Source organism: Megalopta genalis, chromosome 16, assembly GCF_051020955.1.
Source record: "Megalopta genalis isolate 19385.01 chromosome 16, iyMegGena1_principal, whole genome shotgun sequence".
Lineage (NCBI taxonomy): Eukaryota > Metazoa > Arthropoda > Insecta > Hymenoptera > Halictidae > Megalopta > Megalopta genalis.
This window is the reverse complement of record NC_135028.1, coordinates 758,508-782,905: the sequence shown is the minus strand read 5'-3', so window position 1 is coordinate 782,905 and position 24,398 is coordinate 758,508.

Below are 24,398 nucleotides of genomic sequence, written 5' to 3'. Positions count from 1 at the left end.
TTACATTATGAGATTTTCCATGGTTACAACGTTGCGCGAGAGGGTAAAATGTTGGAGTTCAAATATGGCTTGAATCATTTTAATGAGCTACGAACAGTATAATCGAGTTGTCGAATACTTTTAATCATTGTTTTCTGCTTCGACCCTTTGTTGGAAATGCGCTGAATCCGCAGCGATAAATATAGTGATATAGTAATATTATGTATAATATATTACATTATATATAGTAATATTATATATAATAATTGTTATAGATAGTAATGTTATATATAATAACAATATATAGTAATATTATATAATATAACAGCTGCAGCAATAACATTAACATAATAATATAATATATTACATTATATATAGTAATACTATATATAATAATTATTATATTATATATAATATAATATAATAGCTGCAACAAAAATATTAATATAATAATATAATATATTACATTATATATAGTAACACACACAACAAACTTGTATAGACAGAAAATAATATAGAAAAATATGATATAGAAAATATAATATAGAAAAATATAATATAGAAAATAAATATAACATAGAAAAATATAATATAGAAAAATATAATATAGAAAATAAATAAAATGATCTCTCATTTTACAATCGACAAAGTTCGAGTCGCAGTAACTGCGAGCGAAATATTTTGGCGAGGGTTTAACAGTTTATCAGAAAACGCCTAATTTAAAAGTTATTCGAGGTGTGCAGGTTACGCGATTCTGTACATCTGGGACAAGCTTATGCTATCGAATATTTTAGCATAAACGTAAAATTCGTATTCGATGAATGGCGCGTCGAAGGTGTTCGTTCAGCGGCTTTTTAAGTTCATCAAGAATCCGGGAGAAGTCTCGCAAAAATGAAAGAAAGAACGGAAACGCGAGATTCCGATCTTTTATTATTTCGCATGTTACCGCAAACAGGAACCGCTGCTATGCCGATCCATCCGTTGGCAATTAATCATTGTCAACCGCGATTCGTTTCCTGTCCCCGCCCAGCTCACTAAATTCGGACCAGACACTGTCAATGAAAACCGAATTGACGACCACGGTATAACTTTGACTCCCGGCGCTCTGCCGACGATTAATGGATCGGTCGCTTCATTTTCAGATTTGTCGAATAAACCGTCCCTTTAAATCTTTTTTCAAGTGACCCGCGAACAAGGAACGCTTGCGAAGCAACAACAAAAATCTGTACATCGTCGACGCTCCGTCGACGCAGGTTACGCAAAGGGTGTCGCGCGTTTTGCGTATTTCGACCACGTGTTTCGCAGGTCGCTGAGAATTTAGAAAGAAAATACGAAATATTATTTAGACGCGACGCAGCGAGATTTTTTCGACGATCTAAGTATCGCAGAACTCGTCGCGATAAAAAATAACGTTTTAACGCTGAGTTAGGCGAGCACCAGAGGCACAATAAACTACATTTCGTTTGCCTTTTCGTGGTACGTGTGCCCAGTTAAAACTTCATCGTAACGAGGAGCAGTTAGTGTTCCGTGGAAACTCTTCAAGTGGCGACTTTTTCTGAGGGAGCATTTTTATAAATCGTAAATTACGGGTCACTGCGACGATGATAAATACAAATTCATTATTTTATTCGATTATTTTATTATATATTATTATATTTTTATTTATTTTATTATTACATTTTATTTGCAATATTTCGACTAAAACTGCGCCCTTGATCCGTCTCTGGGCATAATTAAATTCATACTTATCGCATCATAGTGAATAAAAATTAATAATAAAAATAATATATATATATATATTATATAATACTTTATATATAATAATATATTATATATTATATTATATTATATAATAATATATTTTATATATAATATATATATATATATTATATAATACTTTATATATAATAATATATTTTATATATAATATATATATATATATATAATTAATATATATATATAGTGAATAAGAATTAATAATAAAATTAATTAAATTCTACTGTGTTCCTTTTTTTAATAAGAAAAGTGTAACACGTCTTAATGCGAAGTTAATTACGCCCGAAAAGTAACGAAAGGCTCAGCAGTCGGTCACCCCACAGTAACAGGCTCCACTAGCCTATTTTCGATCCGCCGTCGGTATTTCCATGGTAAACCGTATTTTCGGGTGCAGGGAGCTTAAGCAGCTGAGGAAGTTATTGTGGAGCAATGAACCGGAACGTGAACAGGCTCCGCTATATTAAGCGAAACACCAGCAGGCACACGCCAGCATCGGCGTGTCTTTAACCCCCCTGATGAAGCTAGTTGCAATGCTTGCGAAACGTTGGAAAGTAATTCCACCAGGACATGGCATATACCCGAAAGCCCCGACAACCAATCTACGATCAATTTTCCAGCTGGATTCTTGTATCATTGCTTTGCGAAATGGGTCGTCGTCCGAGGAAGCCACCTAAATCCTGTTAATCAGCGAGTCGCGAATAACGAGGCTCTTGCGCTTATTTTTTATAACTTTCCTATCCTATTCAGAGTAAATAATGATGGATTTCTGTACACTGAGCTAGTTACTGTGTGCCAAATTCTGTACACTGAGCTAGTTACTGTGTGCCAAACTCTGTACACTGAGCTAGTTACTGTGTGCCAAACTCTGTACACTGAGCTAGTTACTGTGTGCCAAACTCTGTACACTGAGCTAGTTACTGTGCGTCAGTTACTGTGATCAGTTCTGGGTAAAAAATGCTACAGCAAAAATGCAAAAACGTGAAATATTCTATATTAAATTATTCAGCGCAATTTTTAGCGAAATTACAGCAGGGGCACGGTAACCAGGGGCACAGTAAATGACACGCTTACCCTCTACTCCCTAAAATAAAAATAATCATCGACTGGATGGTTTTGTATTCTCGCACCGGCAGAGTTTGTAGTCAATTTGTATCGATCATTTCGACTATTCCGCGCGCGGCGTCGAGCTCTAATTGCACGCCTACGGAAAAAAAAAAGTTTAAAAACGATCGCAGGCGTGAATTTTTAGTGTCGCCGCACCGCCGCGTCCTGCGGTGGCTCGTACGCGCGACGTCAAGATAAATGGATATTGACCGTTATTGGCGGTATTCGTACCGAAAATAAAGAACAATAGCCCGTCTGGGCAGCTCCGCAGGCCACCGGGCGTACAGTTTTTTATTATCGGGCCGACAGTTCGCGCATTTTCGTTTACCTAAATTCGTTCGCGATCTAACCGAGTTTTAGCGGCCGATAGAAACGACAGAAACGTTTCTGGGACTGATCGAAGGCGACGGGAATGTTTCCTGGATCACACGGATCCACGTTTCGTTGCATATTTATTTATAAAAACGAGCGCCGGAATTCCGGGACGCGTGCGAACAGATTTTTTTGTTTCGGTAAAAACTCGTTCCTTTCTGCCCGAAAGAATCCGCGTCGCGTTTATTACAGCAAAGATAAATCCGATTCTAGCTGAAATTCGGTGTTTTTTTTCTAATTAAAATTTCCTCGGTCGCGACCATTTCGGTAACTTGATTTATCGACATTTCGGCGATTCGATGAAAACGGAAATTTAATTCGAAAGGAACCGTAGATGTAGCGGCAATCGAGTGTGAAAAATAAAAAAAAAATATTCCAGGGGAGGCGAAATTTCGACCACCGTGACACTGTACATACGGGGATGGTAGAGTCGAACGGTAGAGAATGAAACATTGACTCAAGTTATCTCAATTTCGCAGCGAAACGAATATAAAATTTCGCAGACGACAGCAGCCGCGTAGCAAAATGGAATTTGCGGCAACGAGCACGGGAAAGTTGGCAGAAAATTTTTACGGACTCGCGGCCGGGCTTTATACGAATTCCGAATCGATTGTATTTGCATCTATATTTTTTTAACCACTTGTCGAATCGATATTCTCGCTTTACCGACTTTTTCAACCGAAGAAAAATATACCTACCCTTTTCAATGTATTATTAGGAATTATTGTTGTTAAATAAGTATCGTTAAATAGCTAATGGAAGAAATAAAGCAGACTTCGAATGTTCTCAGGAAATACCATAATTTTGAGACACCCTTTATAAGACGTTCAGACAATAATCGAGGTTCTACAGTGCATTAATCGAAATATTGTTATTTGAAAACTTTAATCTATGTGCAATGTATCATGTTCAAGAACTGTTTTGTATATTTTGTTAAATATTTTCTGTTCGTTATACATTTCAATTACGAAAAAAAATTATATAACAGACATCGACGCATAATTGAAACGTTTTAAAAATTGCGAAATAAAACTATATCAAGAAAGCTATTTAAATCGACGAAAGCTTCGAACGCCGCTTTAGCGGACACAGTAACTGACACACACGAACCCTATAATCTTGATATATATATATATATATATTTATTCATTTTTGCATGCTATGCAAACGGTCGTTTCGGCAATTTACCGCGAACTTGGAGAAACGTCGAGACTCTTGCAGAAGGGTCGCGATGAAATTGGTTCCCGGGCTACAAAGTGGAAAGTGGAAACGGACGACGGTCTATACGCCGTTAACTCTGACGAATGTTTCAAAATATATTGCACAGAGTTAGATTATTTGGCACGATGTATGTACTTTCATGCGCCGTAGCTTGCTTTCGAGGATTTAACCGGTTGCGCTCCGAAGGATTTTCTTGCTTTTACTTCAGAATTTGCTGTGACGCGACCCGAGCACACTCCCGCGTATAACTCTGCAACCTAACTGAAATTAGAAACACGACTACAATCGTTCTACGAACTAGTCGCAAAAAATATGGAAGTAGAAAGGAAATAAACTTGACACGATTCGAAGGCAATTCGAAGTCAATTCGAATACAATTCGAAATCAATTCGAATACAATTCGACTACAATTCGAAGGCAATTCGACTACAATTCGAAGACAATTCGAAGGCCACGTGACACTATTGGAAAGCAATTCGAAGGCCACGTGACACGATTCGAAGGCAATTCGGAGGCCACATGCGACAGTTCGATGATCAAGTGATCATAAATTTTTATTAAAAAGAATTCGGTCAAATGAAAACACAAAACCGAAAGATTGCCTCAAATAAATTCCAGACAATGCAACGGCGTGGAGAAAAATGATCTGTACGTTCGAATAAACTAATAAACGATTAAATTTAACAATTGATTTATGCGCACTGGTGCGACCAAGCCTCTTCCGCTTCCAGACGTTCCATTTTTCTCCGACGCTTATTCGCCTAAATCGATCATCCCTAAGCGGCGCGCGTCGCCGGCGTTGCTCTAAGACACGAGGAACAGCGCGTAATATTCTCGGGTCAATAATTAAAACAGTCGGCGCCGCGACGAGAATAATAGCCGAAAAACTCGGCGCAATAGCGAGAGCAAGCCGTCACCGTTCCCCATGATTCCGAATAATCCCGGTGTTTAGTGATTCGTCCCGCGAGCGCCGCAGAATTAAACAATAAATCCCGCGATAAATCGTAACCGGTTGCGCCCGTGAAATAATGCAATTCATCCGAGAACCAGCCGAGCTGCCGTGAAACCGGAGCGAGACCGGAACACGCGCGCGCGAGGGGTGCGAGGGAGGGCGCGCGATACCCGGTAACGCAATAATCGAAGTCCGAGTTTACGAAAATTTCAGCGGCGCGTTCGCGGTGTAACCGCGAGCCGCGCGACAACCGTGAATAAGTTAATACGTGAATCGTTTGTAAACTCGCGGCGAAACGCAACGCTTGGTTTTGCATACGAGCGGGGGGCACGCGTGTAATGTCGCGACCGATTCTTTGCAGCATCGGTGCCTTCGTTATTTCGCATTCGTTCCGGCAAATTATTTATTGCCAATCAGTAGCTTGTTACGGAAAATATTGGAATATTTCAAAGCGTTTTCGTTCGAATGTAAAGCAACGTTCGTTCGATACGTACTCGATCGTATTTCACGTATTTCAGTAATTTCTCCGCGGAAATGACGAATTTCGGGTTGCCGTGAATTTCTCTGTGCTAGTCCTACTTCTATGTGATTTATTGCTACGTGGATGATAAGGGTTGTTGGAGTCAAGAAAAACCGCGGATCTGCAAGGCACTTGACTGTCGAATCGTCGCATGTGGCCTCTGAATTGCCTTCGAATCGTGTCACGTGGCCTTCGAATTGTATTCGAATTGCTTTCGAATTGTAGTCGAATTGTATTCGAATTGTCTTCGAATTGTAGTCGAATTGTATTCGAATTGTCTTCGAATTGTATTCGAATTGCCTTCGAATTGTAGTCGAATTGCCCTCGAATCGTGTCAAGTTGCCTCCGAATTGCCTTCGAATCGTTTCAAGTGTTCTCCGAATTGCCTTCGAATCGTGTCAAGTGGCCTCCGAATTACTTTCGAATCGTGTCAAGTAATCTCCGAATTGCCTTCTAATCGTGGCAAAAAATGACAAATAAGAAAGTTACGTTATCGATGACACAGAATAAACGATGCAAAAATAACGATTCCAGCGCAAGGATTTGATCGCGTTCGCCGATGTTCGAGCAAGTCGACGTGGTTCTGTCCGTCGATGATGCGTCGGACGCAATGTTTTGTCAATCAGCTCCGGACACTTAACGAGGTTTTAGCCGACGGATTTGAAGCAAACGGGGACGAGAACGCTGTTTACAGGGAAGCGGACGGCGGACGCGAGCCATGATTGAATAACGAAGCTACATGGGAAAATTTGAACGACGGACGGTGATTTTGCGTAAATGAAAAATCATGAAATATCCTGAGCGCGCCGGGCGGACCAATCAGCGGACGATTATTCGGAGAATTTACAGTCTCGATACGATATCACCGAATATTGAAACTGGTATGCGACGCATTGTGTGTCGGCGCCGATACACGAGCACTTTTAATGGAGCTATAATTCAATGCGTTCTATTGAAAGTAACACGGCGTGTCTGTTGAAAACCCGTTGAAGCCGAGTGAGCGCGCGCGCGCGCGCGTGCGCTGTCAAAGTATTATTCAAGTGAAAAATAATCGTAAAACATTCGCTGGAAATTGACGACTCGCGCGAGCGGATTTTCGAGCAATTTAACGGTGGACAGAATTATGAATAAAAATCGAACGGTGTATTTGAATAACGGCCCGGCAAAAAAAAATAGAAAGAAACGGAAACCTGTTCAAAAGTTGAGAGTCGAATGGGAAAGAAAAATATGATAATTCGATTCCGCCACGATTAAAGCCAAGTTCGTTGAGTGCGACGGAAAAATTATCAATCCTGGTTGCAGCGGCTCGTCCGTTAATAATCTCTGTCGATGTTAATCTTTCTTTAAATATTTTAACGGTATATTTACGCTTCGAGCCCCTTTTTTTAATACGCTCGACCGGGGGATGACATTCCACGTGCAAAAATAAGTCGACAGAAGGATAACACTTCTTCGTTATCAATTTATTAACATCAATTTAGCAACATCAATTTATAGAAATATTCAACAATAACAGTTTTAAGTTCTAATAAAATTGATTATATTATAATTATATCGATTATATTATAATTATATCGATTATTATTATATTACATCGATTAAATTATAATTATATCGATTATATTATAATTAAAATCGATTATACCCCCTGGGAAGCGTTCCAAGATAGGTACACTAACTTGACACACTCCGAATGCATAAACTCCGTGCTCCAGTGATAATTAACTAAGTTACGGAATAATCGGCGGCCCGATTTACCGTTCACCGAAAGAAAATGCATTATTAATGCGACCGGCGTGCAACGCAAGGGGCTCGAGAGCTTTCATATCGGGACAGAGAGCGGCGGCGGCGTTCGACCCCCGCGCCGAAAATATTGTGCTCGCAAACCGGTGGCGTGAAAAACGCGCGGAATCTCCGCGGCGCGATAAATCACGGGCGAAAGGGAAGCCGCTGATACGCGGGGAATCCGGCGGCGTCGCGAACGACGAAAATGGTAGACCAGATGTGCCGTTTTGGCAAATCGAGGAGGATCCGAGTGCCATCCTTCCTCCCGGCGTTGGTTCCGTCGAAGGGGAGGAACCGGCGGCTGTGGAAGAAGAGAGTCGAGAAACCAGTTCGAATTCTCAATATGCCGGCATGACTTCGCGTCTGGCATGAGAGCCACCGTTCACGCGGAATCTTATTGAAAGGAGGGATAGAGGCAGAAGGTGAGCTTCCTCGTCCTCCTTTGGTTCTCCACCCTCTTGTTCCCTTCTTCGTCTTCGAACCGTCGACCGATCTCCCGTTTCTCTTCGCCCCTTCCTTCCAACGCTGCTTCCTCGGTCCCTGTTTCCTCTTGCTTCCACGATGTCGCTGCGCCTTTGCTACGGGCGAACTCAAAAGATTTATCGATGGAACGTCTTGTGTACACGATTCTAACCGGCGATGCGCTTAGCCGTGGATATTCGATCCGTTCCCGCGCCCAGTACTTTGTCGATTCCATCGTTCGAACGGACGATAGTTTCTCGAATAGGACGAACAGAGAAATATTTCGGCAAGCATGGCAAACGGTGCGTTTCATAAAATGCGGTCAGAACAGATGCTGGAAGATGAACTTCTCTTCTTCTAGACGATTCTGTGAAATGTTCTTGACGTAACTGTGAAATAAGCGTGAAACAATCTTGACATAACAGTGAAATAAACTTCACGTAACTATGACGTAATTCACCAAACGTGATTTAACATTGTCCTAATGTTTAGATGAAGAATTAAGAAATCGTTCGAAATATCCAGATATTCGAATTTCAATATATAGTAATGTCTCTCTAATTGACGCTCAGATTGTCCACGAAAATGGACTATTTGGGAAGAGGAGATACGATTATTATTCAAGCCTTGCAGTTCGTTTTTATAGTTATGAATTGTTAATGACTATAAAAACGAGCTACAAGGCTCGAATGATCGAATCGCCTCTTCCCGAATTGTCCATTTTAGTGGACAATTTGAGCGTCAGTAAGGGAGACATTATTGCAGTCTGTGGACAGTTCCTTTTAATAATGCAAAACCTTTTTTTTCAGAAAAATTGTGGTCCTCGGAGTCAACGACATAACCGTTAAATACTTTGATTTAACTTTGACAGAAGTTTGACATAACTTTTTGACGTAACATTGGCTTAACTTTGACGTAACATTGACTTAACTTTGATATAACTTTGATATAACTTTGACGTAACTTTGATTTAACTTTGATATAACTTTGACATAACTTTAACATAACTTTGATGTAACTTTGACATAACTTTTTGACATAACTTTGACGTAACTTTGACATAACATTTTTACACAACTTTGACATAACTTTGACATAACCTTGATATAATTATCGGCTCGCCGTCGTCGTGCACCCTCGAGAACCGTAATATTTCGCGGTGTCACGTTCCGTTTCTCGAAACTCGGTTTAATCCAGCCTGCCGGGCGGAAAGTTCGGTAAACGCGAATGAGATGAAGCCGAAATTGTCTCGATAGACGAAAAACAGGGAGCGCAAAAAGTAGCGGCTGCCGCGGCAGGGAACAAGATTACCCGTTGTCTGACACGTGGCGGCTTTGGTTGCCGCCGGTTTTCATCGCGGTCCTTCGAGCAGCCGCGCAGGGAGGGGGGTGGGGGGTGTTATGAAAATTCATACACGCCGCGTTAACTTCTCTAATGACCCGTCCGGGTGCCTAACGACCGCGCCGTTTTTACCGGTCGCCGGCCCGATGACTTTTTCGACTTTCCCTCCGTCGCGGCACCCCTCGCGGCACCCTTCGCGGCACCCTTCGCTCCGCGCCCGCGACTTCTTGTAAATCTTAATTCGCACGCTCAGCCCTCCTCGCAGGAAAGATCTTGCCCCGGTAATTGCGTTACCCGCGGCACTTTCTTACCCCGCGGCCTTCTTAATTCCTGATAATTTTGTCGTGATTGCGCGACTGTGCGGTAGCGAGTGAACTGCAACGCCGCTGTAATTGCGATCGTTTTAATTAAACGCCGGGGAAAGAACCCGCCGCGGCGCTCCGGCAAAATAACAAGCGGAAATTAACGCGATATATGTGGACGGACCGCGCGATACTAGCCACTTTGACTTTTTCTAATTCAGTCCGAGCCACTGTCCGGGGAAAAAAACGAATTTCGAAAATGTAGTTGCCAGTTGGAACGAGGTTTAACGAAAGGCGACGAATCCTCTTTCTTTAATTTTATCGTAAAAATTGTTGCAGGTAGAAGAACGTAATTTGACAAGATTCTTGATTCTTCATTAAATTTATCTATATTTAATAAATCGTTCCAAGTGCAAATATTGCACGAGCAAGTAAGCTTAATGTTATTATATGCACAACAGGAAAATAATTATCAAAAGTGGAAATACTATAGATCAGAAGTACCGTCTTGGTTTTGAGGTTAGAATAACTACGAGTGCAAAGGGTTGATACAGTGTGATTATTAAATATCGATATTTTCACTGTCTAAAAAATAAAATAGAAAATATATATATAACGTGTACCTCCACGAAGTTTATTTTATTTTTTAGACAGTGAAAATATATATATATATATATATATATATATATATATATATATATAACTTCGAGTGACAAGGGTTGATAAAGTATGATTATTAAATATCGATATTTTCACTGTCTAAAAAATAAAATAAACTTCGTGGAGGTACATGTAATTTGCAGCGAACGAAAAATCATTACCATTATTACTGTTTATCGTTAATTACTAACTATGTTACTTGCCAACTATCTCGTCTAGTTAAATAATAACTAAATAAATAAAATGAAGTAAAAAGAAATTAATTATCTCGACTCTTTCGTCAATGGCTAATTCCGCGCTAATTTTTCCCCTTTTCTCGATATGACCCTTGGATTTCGGAATGCAAATTTCCGCTGCATAAACCCGACACGAGCGGAAACGCGAACGGAATCTTCATATCCGGGGTGAAAGAAAAAGGGCTCGGTGTATCAGACTGTGCTCACTTATTTTATCGTTTACTTATTCATCCAAATCTCCCGGGCTGGCTTTCTTTACACCGCCGCTATCTGGTTCTCCACTGGTTTTTCACGGGCTTCATTCGGCGCACCGGTTTCCTTATACAATTTTATCGCGCACTCAGGATTTAGAGCCGGCGATTCTTTTGTATCGTGTTAGACGTTCGCCGCGGGAGGCGTTGCTTTCTTATCCACGTAGCTCCCGCGCTCTTTGCCGGCAACAGAGGTCTTTGGCTGCTCGGAGGACGACGGTGCAACTGGCTCCCCAATTTGTGACAGGGGATGCACTGCACGCTGCGAAAGCGTCACATTTTTATCGCTGTGCACTCTAGTCGGCCTGTTTAGGTGACCGAGCCGAGCTGCTTCTTCTGGCCTCCCATAAGTTCGTTATTTTTTGCTTCTTCTTTTCGAGCAGTATCAACGTGAAAAAGGAAAGCGTCTCGATTTATTGTGCGGCGAATCAGCATCGCCCAACATCTCCATAAAATTCGAGTAATTTCGTCCAATTTGGAAAATATTTCTAAAAGATTTAAAAATTTAAAAAGTATTTAAACAGATGTCCGAACATTAATGCGAGCACCTGTAACCATAAACTGCACGACCACGTTTTCTCTTGTTCTATATATCTTTTATAAAAAGGTCGAAGGTCGTTCCAGGCGCATCCCCTGCTCCCCCCCCTTCAGCATTTGTTTCTCTTTCGCTTGTTCCCATTATTTCGTGTTTTCATCCCCCCGGAATGGTATCCTTGATACGCACCGGACGGACAGAGCGACGGAATGGAACGCAGAAGCGTACGGAGGAAGGAATTGCATTCTTTCTTCCTCGGGAACTTCTACAGCAGCCCGGAGGAAAACTTGTCCATCCCGCTGCCTCCGCGGTTTCGGTAAATTGCTTCGACAATATTCTCAACGAAGTTCGGGTCGGTAAAATTTCTACCATCGTTACTTGTCCCCGCGCAATTATAATTTACGCGATGCTTGCCGCGCTCCGCCGCTCGAAATTCTGCTTTAACGACATCCTCGCGAGCCGTTTGAATTCCATAAAACACGTTTCATTTACTTCTGTGTAATTTATTGATGTAGCGAAACTATGGTGACATCATTTTATCAACCTTCAATTATCGGCGGAGGATTCTTCAATTTTGTTAACCCGAGACGTTCGTTATGTTTGCTTTATACATTTGCTATGTAAATTTATATTTATTCATATATTTATTTATTTAGAAGCTAAGTGTACAAATGATCGAGATTATTTATTAATTTATTATCGCTCCGATATATTACTATTAATTATTAATGAAACGTTCGTTATTTTTGCTTTATATATTTGCTATGTAAATTTATACTTATTCATATATTTATTCATTTAGAAGCAAAGTGTACAAATGATCGAGATTATTTATTAATTCATTATCACTCCGATATATTACTGTTTCCGTTTCAACATATATTATTTAGGACACCCAGTATATAATCCGCACTGACATGTTTCTTCTTTCTCTCTCCTCTCCATTCCTCTCTCTCTCTCTTTCTCTCTCTGTCATGGTTCCATTGAAATTATTTTCGCAGACAAAATTTTTCCGGTTCTAATATGTTTTTTTTCTCCCACGGGCTGGGATTATTTATGATAGTACTATACGAACAGCGATAAAACCTACGGCGGAACTTCAGAATTACCTTACGACGCATCCTCCGCGGAAATTACTTTCCGGACGATTTTCTTCGAGACAGGCGTGCACCACCAATAATCCTTTCTTCTTCAGCTCGTTTATCCGTCCACGGAAAATGACCATTTTACAAGGCTGAAAGACATTCAAGATTCGATTATAAAACGTGTAAGTACCATCGCGAAATCGTTTCGAACGGAGCAAAAAATTCAGCGAGGAAGTTGGACAATTTTCTTCTCAAAGAGAACGTAATTCTCGTCTTAACTAGTTTCTGTATGTACCTAATAATGGCGGCTGTTAATTTTAGACGAGATTCTTCGTTCTTGCATCGTTATATTTATTTATATTTAATAAATCGTTCCAAGTGCAAATGTTGCACGAGCAAGTAAGCTTGATGTTATTATATGCACAACAGGAAAATAATTATCAAAAGTGGAAATACTATAGATCAGAGGTACCGTCTTGATTTTGAGGTTAGGATAACTTCGAGTGCAAAGGGTTGATACAGTATGATTATTAAATATCGATATTTTCGCCGTCTAAAAAATAAAATAAAAAATATATATATAACGTGTACCTCCACGAAGTTTATTTTATTTTATAGACAGTGAAAATATATATATATATATATATATATACTGAAGTTATATATTATTATTATATTATTATATATTATATTATTATATATATATTATTATTATATTATTGTTATATTATATATTATTATATTATTTTATTTTTTTAGACAGTGAAAATATCGATATTTAATAATCACACTTTATCAACCCTTTGATTATTAAATATCGATATTTTCACTGTCTAAAAAAATAAAATAAACCTCGCGGAGGTACACGTTATTTTCAATAAGCTGTTCCTGCGAAAGTGCTTAGTCGCGATGCTTGCCACACGGTGATGGATCGTCAATAATAAAATATTCCAGACTTTCTGGATCACGTTATTTCGGATCCAGAGGGCAAATTTTTGAAAAATTAGTTTCCGATAAAGTGTCATCGATTGAACGAGGCGAGGCATCGATTTTCACTGAAACGAAAGTTGCTCGTTCTTTTCGGCCTAAGTAAAAGTTACGGAAAAATGGATCGTTTGCAAATTTTTGTTTTTAAAACAGTGATTGTAATCGTGTAAAAATTCTATCTCAATTTCCTTCCGCTTGTAAACAAAAATGGATAAATTGCGAAGAGGAAATATTAAACGCGAATGTATCAACTTTGTTGACTTGGTGCTCTTCCTCTTTCAAACACAAGCGATACAGATTTTCCGATATTCGATGTAAGGCGAAGCTGTTCGATATGAAACCCATTTTTTTTAACCCTTAGGCCAGTGACGAAAATTTTTAACCAAAATTACCGTTTCATATATATTTTTTATAATTATATAAATGTTCATTTTTATCTGTTCATACCACGTTCTGTACTTTTTCATGCAGTTCTCTCTCTCTCTCTCTCTCTCTCTCTCTCTCTAAGTCTTGTTTTATCCCTCTCTTTCTCGTTACTTCGCGTAACTTCTTTTTGTAAACTCTGTCAAAGGCCGCTTTTAAATCCGCAAAGAAACGCGAATGGTTTAGTTCCTTTTTCGCCAACCTTCTGCCGCTGTATTAAGATATACTGGGTGGTCCAGCTGAATATCATCCAAACCACCTAGATACCTTCTTCAATTAACATTCCAAAATTGAAATTTTGGCTTTTCTGACCTTTCTTGACTTCATTTCGTCTTTTAACCTTCCTCTTCTGCACCTTCTTCGCAATTACAGTAATATCTCTCGGAAATGCCAAATTTCGGGTTGCTCTGAATTTCACTGCGCTGGTCCCACGCCTGTGTAATTTACTGCTACGTCGATGCTAAGATTCGACTCCCTCGAACCTCAAAAATATCTTAAAAAGTCTATTAAAAATAAATTATATAATATATAATATACAATAAATAAATTTATAATAATAAAAGTATATATTAACGTATCTAATTCGATTAAATTAAAATAGCAGAGTAAACTTATATAGTTAGACTCATATAATTATTACTTATATTATTATTATAAATGAAGAAATTACAACGTCGATTAGCGTAGAAATTAACTTCTACAAATTAAATTGGAAAATTTCCCCTTTCGGTCATCGAGCTGCTCAATTTAAAACGGTCAGATCTCCCCATTCGGTTGGCTAATTGTTAAAGTGTGTAGCAAACCATCATGGATTAATTACGAATTGCTCTGTTCATTGTAATTCAACGCGAGATATTCATTGGCTTATCGCGAACAGTTCCGTTATATGTGTCCGGCAGAGTGAGCGGTTACTCTAATTTGTTGATCAGAAATAACTAACTGTTAGCAGTCTCACCAAAGGCCATTCTCTTCTATTCGACTGAACAATAACAACCCTGTTCTACTCGGCTGACCATGAACAATCGTATACCACTTGGTTGAGCAGGAACACATCTATTCTACCGGACCGACCCACGTAAATTGTATTCTATTTGCACGCTCAGCGATAGGATTATTCTACTTGCACAACTGGCATGGCTGCGACTGCCTGGCCAGTCGCTAACCTATTCCACTTAATCGAATAGCAGTCCGTCAGGGCGCACCGATTTAAGGGTGCGACGATTATCGTTATATGGACATACGAACGAAATGTTCGGACACTTTTTCGAGCGAAACAACCTTTTTTTTGACCAACTTAATTTTGCAAACATTGTTGCTGGCTAAGGCCCAGCATAGAAGGCCCAAATATGAAAGTTAAAAAGCATCGTTTTAATTTTTGCTTCGCTCCAACTCTGATTGCAATTTTTGCAAAAAGATTTTTATCTCATTTTGAAGTTATTTTGTTTTAAAATAAGAGAGAGAGAGCGAGAGAGAGATAAAGAGAGAAAATTGACGATTAATTATTTACCTTCGCGTTGGTGTCAAGGTTATGTCAAGGTTAATTAATTATTAATTTTCATGAAATACATACTATATTATTTTATTTTATACGTTTATTCAGATATTTGTTTATGGGGAATCGGTATGGACTAGGTTATTTAAAGCACAGTAATTTAGTCCCTCAAACATCCCCGAAATAAATTTCCGCGTATTTGCGGATATTACCGCGGAAGGAAGGAAGGAGTGGCGCGGCGACGTAAAACCACCGCCACAGTATTCCGAGAAATATTTTCCTCATCTCGAAAACGTACGACCGAAGCACATTACTATCTCATCTACGTCCAATAAAGACGTTTATTTATCTACCTGTACCTTTCCCCTTTCACGAGGTAAATCGTCCCTGTTCATTTCTGCTTCGCCTACTCTTTCGCGTTCTGTCCACCGATTTGCCCACGACTTAAAAAACGAATTGAAATTACGAATTAAAGTTTATACTTTAATTTAATTAATTTAATTTTTTATAAAATTGCGGCTCGTTTTTACGTCAACGTCTTTATTATCGAGAACCATAAAAACACGAGCCACGAGGCTCCAAAAATCGCGTCTCCTCCGCGCCCGAAATCGGCCATTTTTGTTTACAATCCGAGCGTCAATTAGGGAGAATTTATATCGAGGAGATATCGACGATCCTACGACAATGTCTTTTCAATTATAGCTTTATTTATCTAGGCGAGCCCCGGCGTTCCAGACGGCTTTTCCAGTTCCTTCCCTCGGATCCTGTTTTTCCTTCAGGCCCGACGCGCGCCACGCTCGAGGACTTCTTTTCTCCGCGCATTTTTATCGCTCGCGGAGGATTTATGGGCGGTGAAATTTTTTTGCAAGCGAGCCATTACCAAGGGATTCGTTCCGGGAAAGGTAATTAGAGGAGAAAAGCAAGGGGTGACTATTAAACGTTTCCACGTCCAAATACGGATGGATTTAATTAAGCGCCGAAAATGTATGCTCCCAGCGTCGAATTTATGTACACGTTCGTTCGTCCCTCCTTCATTTTGTTCGCCCGTGTGTTTGATCCTCGTAAACTTTGTACTTTAAGCCCTTCTGCTTAATACATAGTAAACCTCTGTTTTGAACACCTCGCACGCGAGCCTCGACACTGTTTGCGATCCCGGTAATATCCGGTTAGCACACAATCGCTCTTATTAACCGACTCTTTTGTCAACCACTACGGTTAGCTAGCTACGGCGGCGGAGGAAAGTTGCCGGACACGAAACGCCGCTCTTTGAAAAAAAATAAGCGCCACGTTCTTTTTGCCACGTTTCTCGCCGCTCTTTTTGCCAATCGCGACGAACGTAAGACACGGTTCGAAACTGTTTGGAACTTTGTTCGTTTCGACGATCGTCGATGTCGAAGCAACTTTTCGAACCGGCGCAATGGAATCGGTTTTCAAATATTGTTAACCGGGTAATAAAGACACAATATTTGCGACCAGCAAACGAACCGAAGGTTGGGTTATCAACGATCGTCGATATCGAAGCAACTTTTTAAAGTGGAATTGCTTTACAAATATTGTTAACTGATAATAAATAGCCCCCGGCTTCGAATACAATATTTGCGAGGAACAAACGAACCGTAGGTTCGGCTTTTTTATTTGTTGCAGCCCTTCGCTTATGATCTTGCAATTAATACACGGATGGATCAGAATTTAAATTAAAAAAGAAACAACAAAAACTTTCAGAAACTCCTTTTATTAACTAAATTCTTCGATTTCAAGATCACATATTAAATTAAATTATTCTCATACGAATACGTTACAGCTTTCTATTTATTTATATATATTATTTATTATATATATATTTATATTATATTATATATTATATTATATTATATATATTATTTATTTATATTATTTATATATAAATGGAATTTTTCGGCCAGACAAGCAAAGTCCAGACAGACTTGTTAGCAACAGTGAAACAGAGCAGTATTTGATCGGACGGCACGATTAGATTATCCGTGCCAAATTAATTGAGATAGAACAGCGCGCAAATAATAACGCAGGCTCGACTCTGATTCGACGTCGAAAACCAACCGAAATCTTCGACGCGGCAACAATGACAAGTAAATAGAAAGGACGAAATTTTGGACAGAGTGAGAGAGAGAGAGAGAGAGAGAGAGAGAGAGAGAAGCGGAGCATGACTGTCATAGCTCGGACGATGTATGATTCGTTCGGTTGTTTGGCAAACAAGTGGAATTGGAAACCGGGGAACAACGAAACCGTTTCACGGTGGACTCATTAATTGTTTGTTCCTACGGGCGCTACTATTTATTATAGCGTTGGTGTTCCATTGTTGCAACTTGCACAAATAACTTAGCAGCGACTTAGTTATTTTCGTCGCACGTTAATTGCTTTTGCCGAGAGAGAGCGAGAGAGAGAGAGAGTCGAGTCACAAGGGCCACAACTCACGCTCGAGACAAACAGCAGTCTCATTAAGTTCAACGACGTGTCCGCCGCTGCGTCGCTGCTATCTCTAATATATCTACCCTCTGACATTCGTGAAGTCAAACTTGGGCCCGGCGACCTGACCGTATCTATCAATCTACAAATTTGATGGGGACACGTAACAATTCCATTATCGTTCGCGCCGAAGTAAACAAAGCCAACCAATCTCGCTGGGGAACATTCTAGAGCAATATCGGACGATATCAATGGAACTTCTACCGGGAGAAGTGTTTACAAAAACAGTTTATTGCACGTTCGATCGCGCATCTCGATTGGCTGTAATATATTCAACAGATAGTTATAATAATAATAATAGTTGAAAGCAGAGATACGAACTGTTCTTTGCTACAAATAATAAGCATAAATGATTATAAATCGTATAAAATCATTTTTATCATTAGATAAATCATTGTATAAATTTTAATTCTGTCACTTGTAATAGTTATTTGTCTAGGAAATTTGTTTCCATTGTTCATAACAAGATTTCATTTCAATTGTATTTTTTGTATAATATGTTTCATATAATCTTGAAATTTAGGAGATTATATTTTATTAATCTAATTTATAACATTCAATTTATATATTTTATATCCTTATAAAAGATTGAATTTTATACGCGAGCTTTACACTCACATTTCTATCGTATTAAATCAGAGCTTAAAAAGCTGCTATGAAAACATATATATACGATAGAAATATTATATATCTAATAATATTATATTATATATATATTTATATATTACATATATAATAATAATATATATGTATAACTTTTTATAAGTCGAAGACACAAGTTTATATAATTATTAACAAATACTATTCCAATAATAAACTTAAAATATAATCACTTGTTCAATCGGTGTCTTATTTCCGCCATTTCGACGTCTATCACATAACCTAAACCATAACCAGGAAGACAATTGTTTCATCAGCCCGACGAAAGCATACTTTTCGTTATTTATTTACGCTCGAATAAATCCATCGTGTTCCTCGATAAATTTAATCGAGCGCAAATTTGGTTCAGGCTGTATTCGTTAGTTCGCAACGAAATTGTTGCTCGCGATGCGCCGTAATTCGCGACACCCCGGCTATACACACGATAAAGGGGGTGAAACTTTGGTTCGTTAGAACAACTTGTCCGGGGGGAAAATGGTTATTATCCCATCACTATTAGCAGAATTGTTAAAGCACTTCGAAAAGTTCGCGCAACAAAAGACGCCACCGGTGATTACGACGCGGAGGCAGATTTTTCGAAGAGACCAAGTTTCCCCTTGGCAGAATATCGAACCGTTGTAAAATTCTACATAATAGTGGAAAACAACATCGAGACTGCAACGACAGTTTCGAATACTCTCTTTGTCGCGGGAGTATACGGATTAGCATAAATTCTGCCTAATCGATGCCGAGATCGTGCGCGAAAATGGACAATTTGGAAAAAGGAGGTTATGTCAAGGTTATGTTAAGATTATTTACGCGGCTCCTTTTCGTACTTGTCGACTATAAAAACGAGCGTTAATTCGGCAGAATTTACTGTAATCAGAGCGGCGATAAGGGGGCTTTAATTAGGCTCGAAAACGCCGCAACTGGCCACCCCACAGTAACCGGCTCCACTATTTTCTTTTGCGAAGACGCGTTCCGTCGGATATTATTGAAAATCGAGTCGGTGATTTCTGACATAATTTGAAACGACGACCGGGAACGTCGATCGAAGCGAAGTCCACGTTTCAGAGATTTTTATTAGCCATTCTTTCCCGACAATTACAATTAGCCGAGCCAATCTACGCCGCCGAGTCGGCCACACTAATTAATGGGGATAAAAAGTGGCCGCGCATACGTACGCTCCGCGAGGAAGAGGAGGGAACGGTTTTCATCGTGAACCGACAGATTTCCGCAGGAACATTTTGAAAATTCGTTTCCCCCCGTTACGTTCGCGCACCGGCGAATAATTTCCTCGCGTTTGTCCTCGGCGACGCTGTTCGACCACCATAAGAACGGAAGGTTGGGACACGGGCAACCTTTCCAAATACAAATTACTTGGAACGAGCTTTCTCCGTGCACCTTTCAAACTGAAATTACACCGACCATCCCTAACTGTTCAAGCGGACATATTAATTAAAGCAGGGGAAGACCGTCGAATAAACGAGAAATGCCGAAAACGGGGTTCCGGACCGTTTCTTTGCTCTCTCGACCGAACAATTGGAGCAAAGATGTAAGCGCTGTGCAATCGAATCGTTATTATATTAATATTAATTTGTTCAATTATTAGGTTTCGATAGAATCGATCGAACTGCTTCGAACCTAATCGAATCGCCTAAATAACTGCGCGTCAGGCTAGCTAAGAAGATTAAAAATTCACTTAGACCGTTAATCTGCGAAAGAGTTATTTTTATTTGTCAAGATGATTTTTATTTGTTAAGTGTATGATCTACCAAAGGAATTAATTTCGAGTACACATGATTTATAAAACGATTAATCTGGAGTACGAGGAGTGTAATATAATTAAAAACAATGTTCACAGTACAATATTATATTGTACATAAAATATTGTAATATTTATTATATGTTAATATAATTAATACTAATATAATATTTATTATATATTAATGTAATAAATACTAATATAATATTTATTATATTAGTAATGTATAGTAATATAGAAATATATTATAATATATTAGTAATAATTAATATAATAAATACTAATACAATATTTATTATATATAAAATATTGTAATATTTTAATATTTATTATATATGAAATATTGTATTATTTTATATATATAAATATCATCACTAATTTGATACGACTGAAATCTTTTAATTTCATATTGAGAAAACGAAGAGAATTCAATGAATGATCAACGTCCAACATATAATTTTATTCGGCGAATCAAGTGCTCGCGCATGGAATGACTAAAAAGCACGCATCGTTAGCCGGAAAATAACAGTAAACAATTCTAACTCGCGGAGGACGTTACCGACGGGACAGTAAAACGTGGTTTCGCGGGCCCGGTAGAAAATGTTGGCCGCAAGTCCGGCCAGTAGAACAAGTTGTTTCTGGCCAGACAGTGAAATACAATCGTGCCTAGCCAGACATGTAAAGCAGCCCCCCCGGCCGTCCAAGTACTATGCCGGCTGCATCTATCTTGAACACGTTCTTTCGCGCGCGCGCGTTTCGTAATTTCGCCTTTCGCGCGCGCAAGCCGACCGAAAAGAAAGATTCGCACGTTTTAATCTCGTTGCCGGGCTGACGAGTCTGTTTCCGGTCTAACGGGCTGCCCAAACAAGTTCTCGTTAAATGCTTCCACACCGAACAGCGTGACTCGTTGCCCCTTATTAATTCGTCGACACTTTCGCCCTCCCCCTCTGTCGCTCGTTCGCGCCTCGACGAAATAACGTTGTCGCGGAATTCTAAGCGACGATTATTCAAGGACAGCAGCTTCCTCTGACGGTGTTGCGTTTAGGTATCGATTGTCGCGATATCCTGCTTCCATTGTACTTTATTTTTTAATCTATTATATATTATTATATTCTATTCTATTATTATATGTTATTAGATCCTATTATTATATAATATATAATAGAATCGAATACAAGTGGCGAAGACAAAAACCGACCACTTGTATGTTAAACTGAAAACAATGCGAAACGCCATAGTCAAGAGTCGCGGACGTGTATTCGTCGCTAAATATCAAACAATCATCGTGTCAGAGATCGACGCGACGGCGCAAGAAACGAATAGGTGTAGGAAGGACGCCGCGACCAATCTCGAATTTCCATGGAAACTAGAACAAAGCTCGCTTTGACGTGAAACCGTAGGAAAATCGCGGACAGAATGTTCTCGCGCGGGGGCCGCCGCGCGCTTTTGGCCCGCTGATAAACACTGTTCGGCGCTTGAATAAATCGCGGGCAAACGGAGCTTTACGGTCACCAATCGTTTAGCCCGTGAAAGAGTACAAGCTACTCGAGGATTTTCCAAGGTGAATTTCCCAGCGAGGGCGGAATTCGTGTCAGTGAGCACGGGAGGAGATCTGCAACCGGAAGCATTTCGGCGGGGCTGCTGAGGCGAAAAATCAAGGTGGTTCCGTGGAGGAGAGGAGCGTGATTGGTTCAATCGTGTCTCGACCAGGCTGGAACGTGACCCGTCCCGCCCGAACGAAGTTATCAGAAGTTTGCTTAACCTAATAACTTGTACCTGGAGGCCGGGCTGGGGCTGCTCCGCGAACGGATCTTAACGAAATTTCGGACGATCGCCGCGTGATCGGGGCGAACGCTTCGACCGCCGTTCACAGTGATGAAATGTCCAATCGGATCGACGAAGACGCGCCCGTAAAACACGAAGTTACATCCCATCGACTTTAACACTCGGATACATCCGCGTCCTGGTAAATTATACAGGATGTCCCAAAAAAGTCTCGCAATCCGAAAGTGACGGGTTCCTCGGATCATTTGAAGGAACTTCTTCCTTTAGAAAAATGTTCTCCGAGGCACCGTTGACGAGTTATCAACGAAAAACAGTGACCAATGAGAGGCGAGCTCGGCTGGCGCGAGGCGACCGAGCCAATGAGCGGAACTGGGCTTCGCGCGCTGCTTGGCTGGGCCGCCTCGCGTCAGCCGTGCTCGATTCTTATTGGTCACTGTTTTTCGTTGATAACTCGTTAACGGCGCCTCGGAGAACATTTTTGTAAAGGAAGAAGTTGCTTCGAATGATCCGAGGAACCCGCCGTTTCCGGATTGCGAGACAGTTTTGGGACACTCTGTATATGCGAATTTTAACTCTTTGCGCTCGACCGGCGACTCCGAGGCGACGCTACAAAATTGCTGTATCATTTTTTAAAAGAATTTTATTATTTTTGCACTTGATAAACACAGGTTATATTTCCGATGCATCAAACTCGCAACGGAGTCTCGAAGGTTTCAATCGACTCCTCCGTAATCCGTGTAACTCGAACGCAACCCTCGAAAACGATGTTACCGCACGCATTGCAAGTAATAGATATTGCGTTTGTTTATATAATAGTGGAGAACGGAACAGCGGAACCGGCGTATATATATATTTGCCAGCATCGAATCGTAAATCCCGACGGCCGTCGGCCGTGTCCGCGCGGACTCCATGAAGCCGTAGAAGCCGAGGATTATTTAAATTAATCGTAATCCCGCCGACAAATCCGTATCGAGTCGCGCAAGAGAGACCGGAGTTTCGGCCGATCCTTTCTTCGGAAACATCAATCGTGTCCGATCCTTTCGCGTTACTTTCAACGGTTCAAGCAATATCGGCCTCGAAAGCTGCAGCAAAATTATTTTTGCCAAGTATGTAGATCGATGTTCTTCTCGATTTTTAAATATCGAAGCTAGAGAGACAGTTTTTAATCCTGTCAGAAATAATCCTGAAAAATAACAGAAAATTTGAACGACGCGATTTGTAGATTTTTAGAAAACCGCGATTTTCATGATTTTTAATCGATGGCAGCTGAAACCAGTGCTCGGCATGTTTATAAATTATTAGAGACCCACGAAACATGTACAAATTGTTTAAATTTTCGTTCTAGACTGGGATAAAACGCTTGAGAAATCATCGTGGAGTCGAATCATCCTGGAACAAAACGAACGTTAGAATTTCTCGTCAAAGACTCCTTCGCTGAAAATCTCCGCGCTGTAATAATAAATTTAGGCACACGAGAAGCTTATGCAATTATCTGGGAAGATCGAGTAATCGAAATATGCTTCCAAAATACCAACGAAGGAAGGCCATTAACCCTTTGCAGTCGATGCTATTTCGACCCGAGAATGAAAGCATTTGCTTCAAGTTACGGTACAGTAATGTCTTCCATACTGACGCTCAGATTGTCCACAGAAATGGACAATTTGGGAAGAGGGGATACGATTAATTTGAGTCTTGCGCCTCGTTTGATAGTTACGAATTATCAACAACTATAACAACAAACCGCAAAGCCCGAATAATCGCATCTCCTCTTCCCAAATTGTTCATTTTTGTGCACTGAGAATCTGAGCGTCAGTAAGGGAGACATTACTGTACTTCGCGTCGCTCGGCTCCTCGGCTTCGGTTCGCCGTTCGCGGCGGTGTTCGCGGCGCAGAGAACGGCGGGTTCGCGGCGAAATAATTTCGGATATTGATCGCGGAGCCACGAACGCGCGGAAGGACATTTATCGGGTTGAGCACTTGTTTAGCATATACCAGGCGGCCGGTCATTATCATAATGTATTCAGGGGCAACAATGATCCATCCGTTTCTGCAAAGCGCGCGCATATAAATAGTCATCCGTTGGATACCGAATGCGCCGGCACGTTAATCGTTAATGTAACGAACAGCGTGCCGACGGTCTCGTAATTTTAGTTATTCGTCATCGAACGTTCGTATTCACCTATCCGCCGGGCCGCGTTCACAATCAGCCGGCAAGCAAATACGT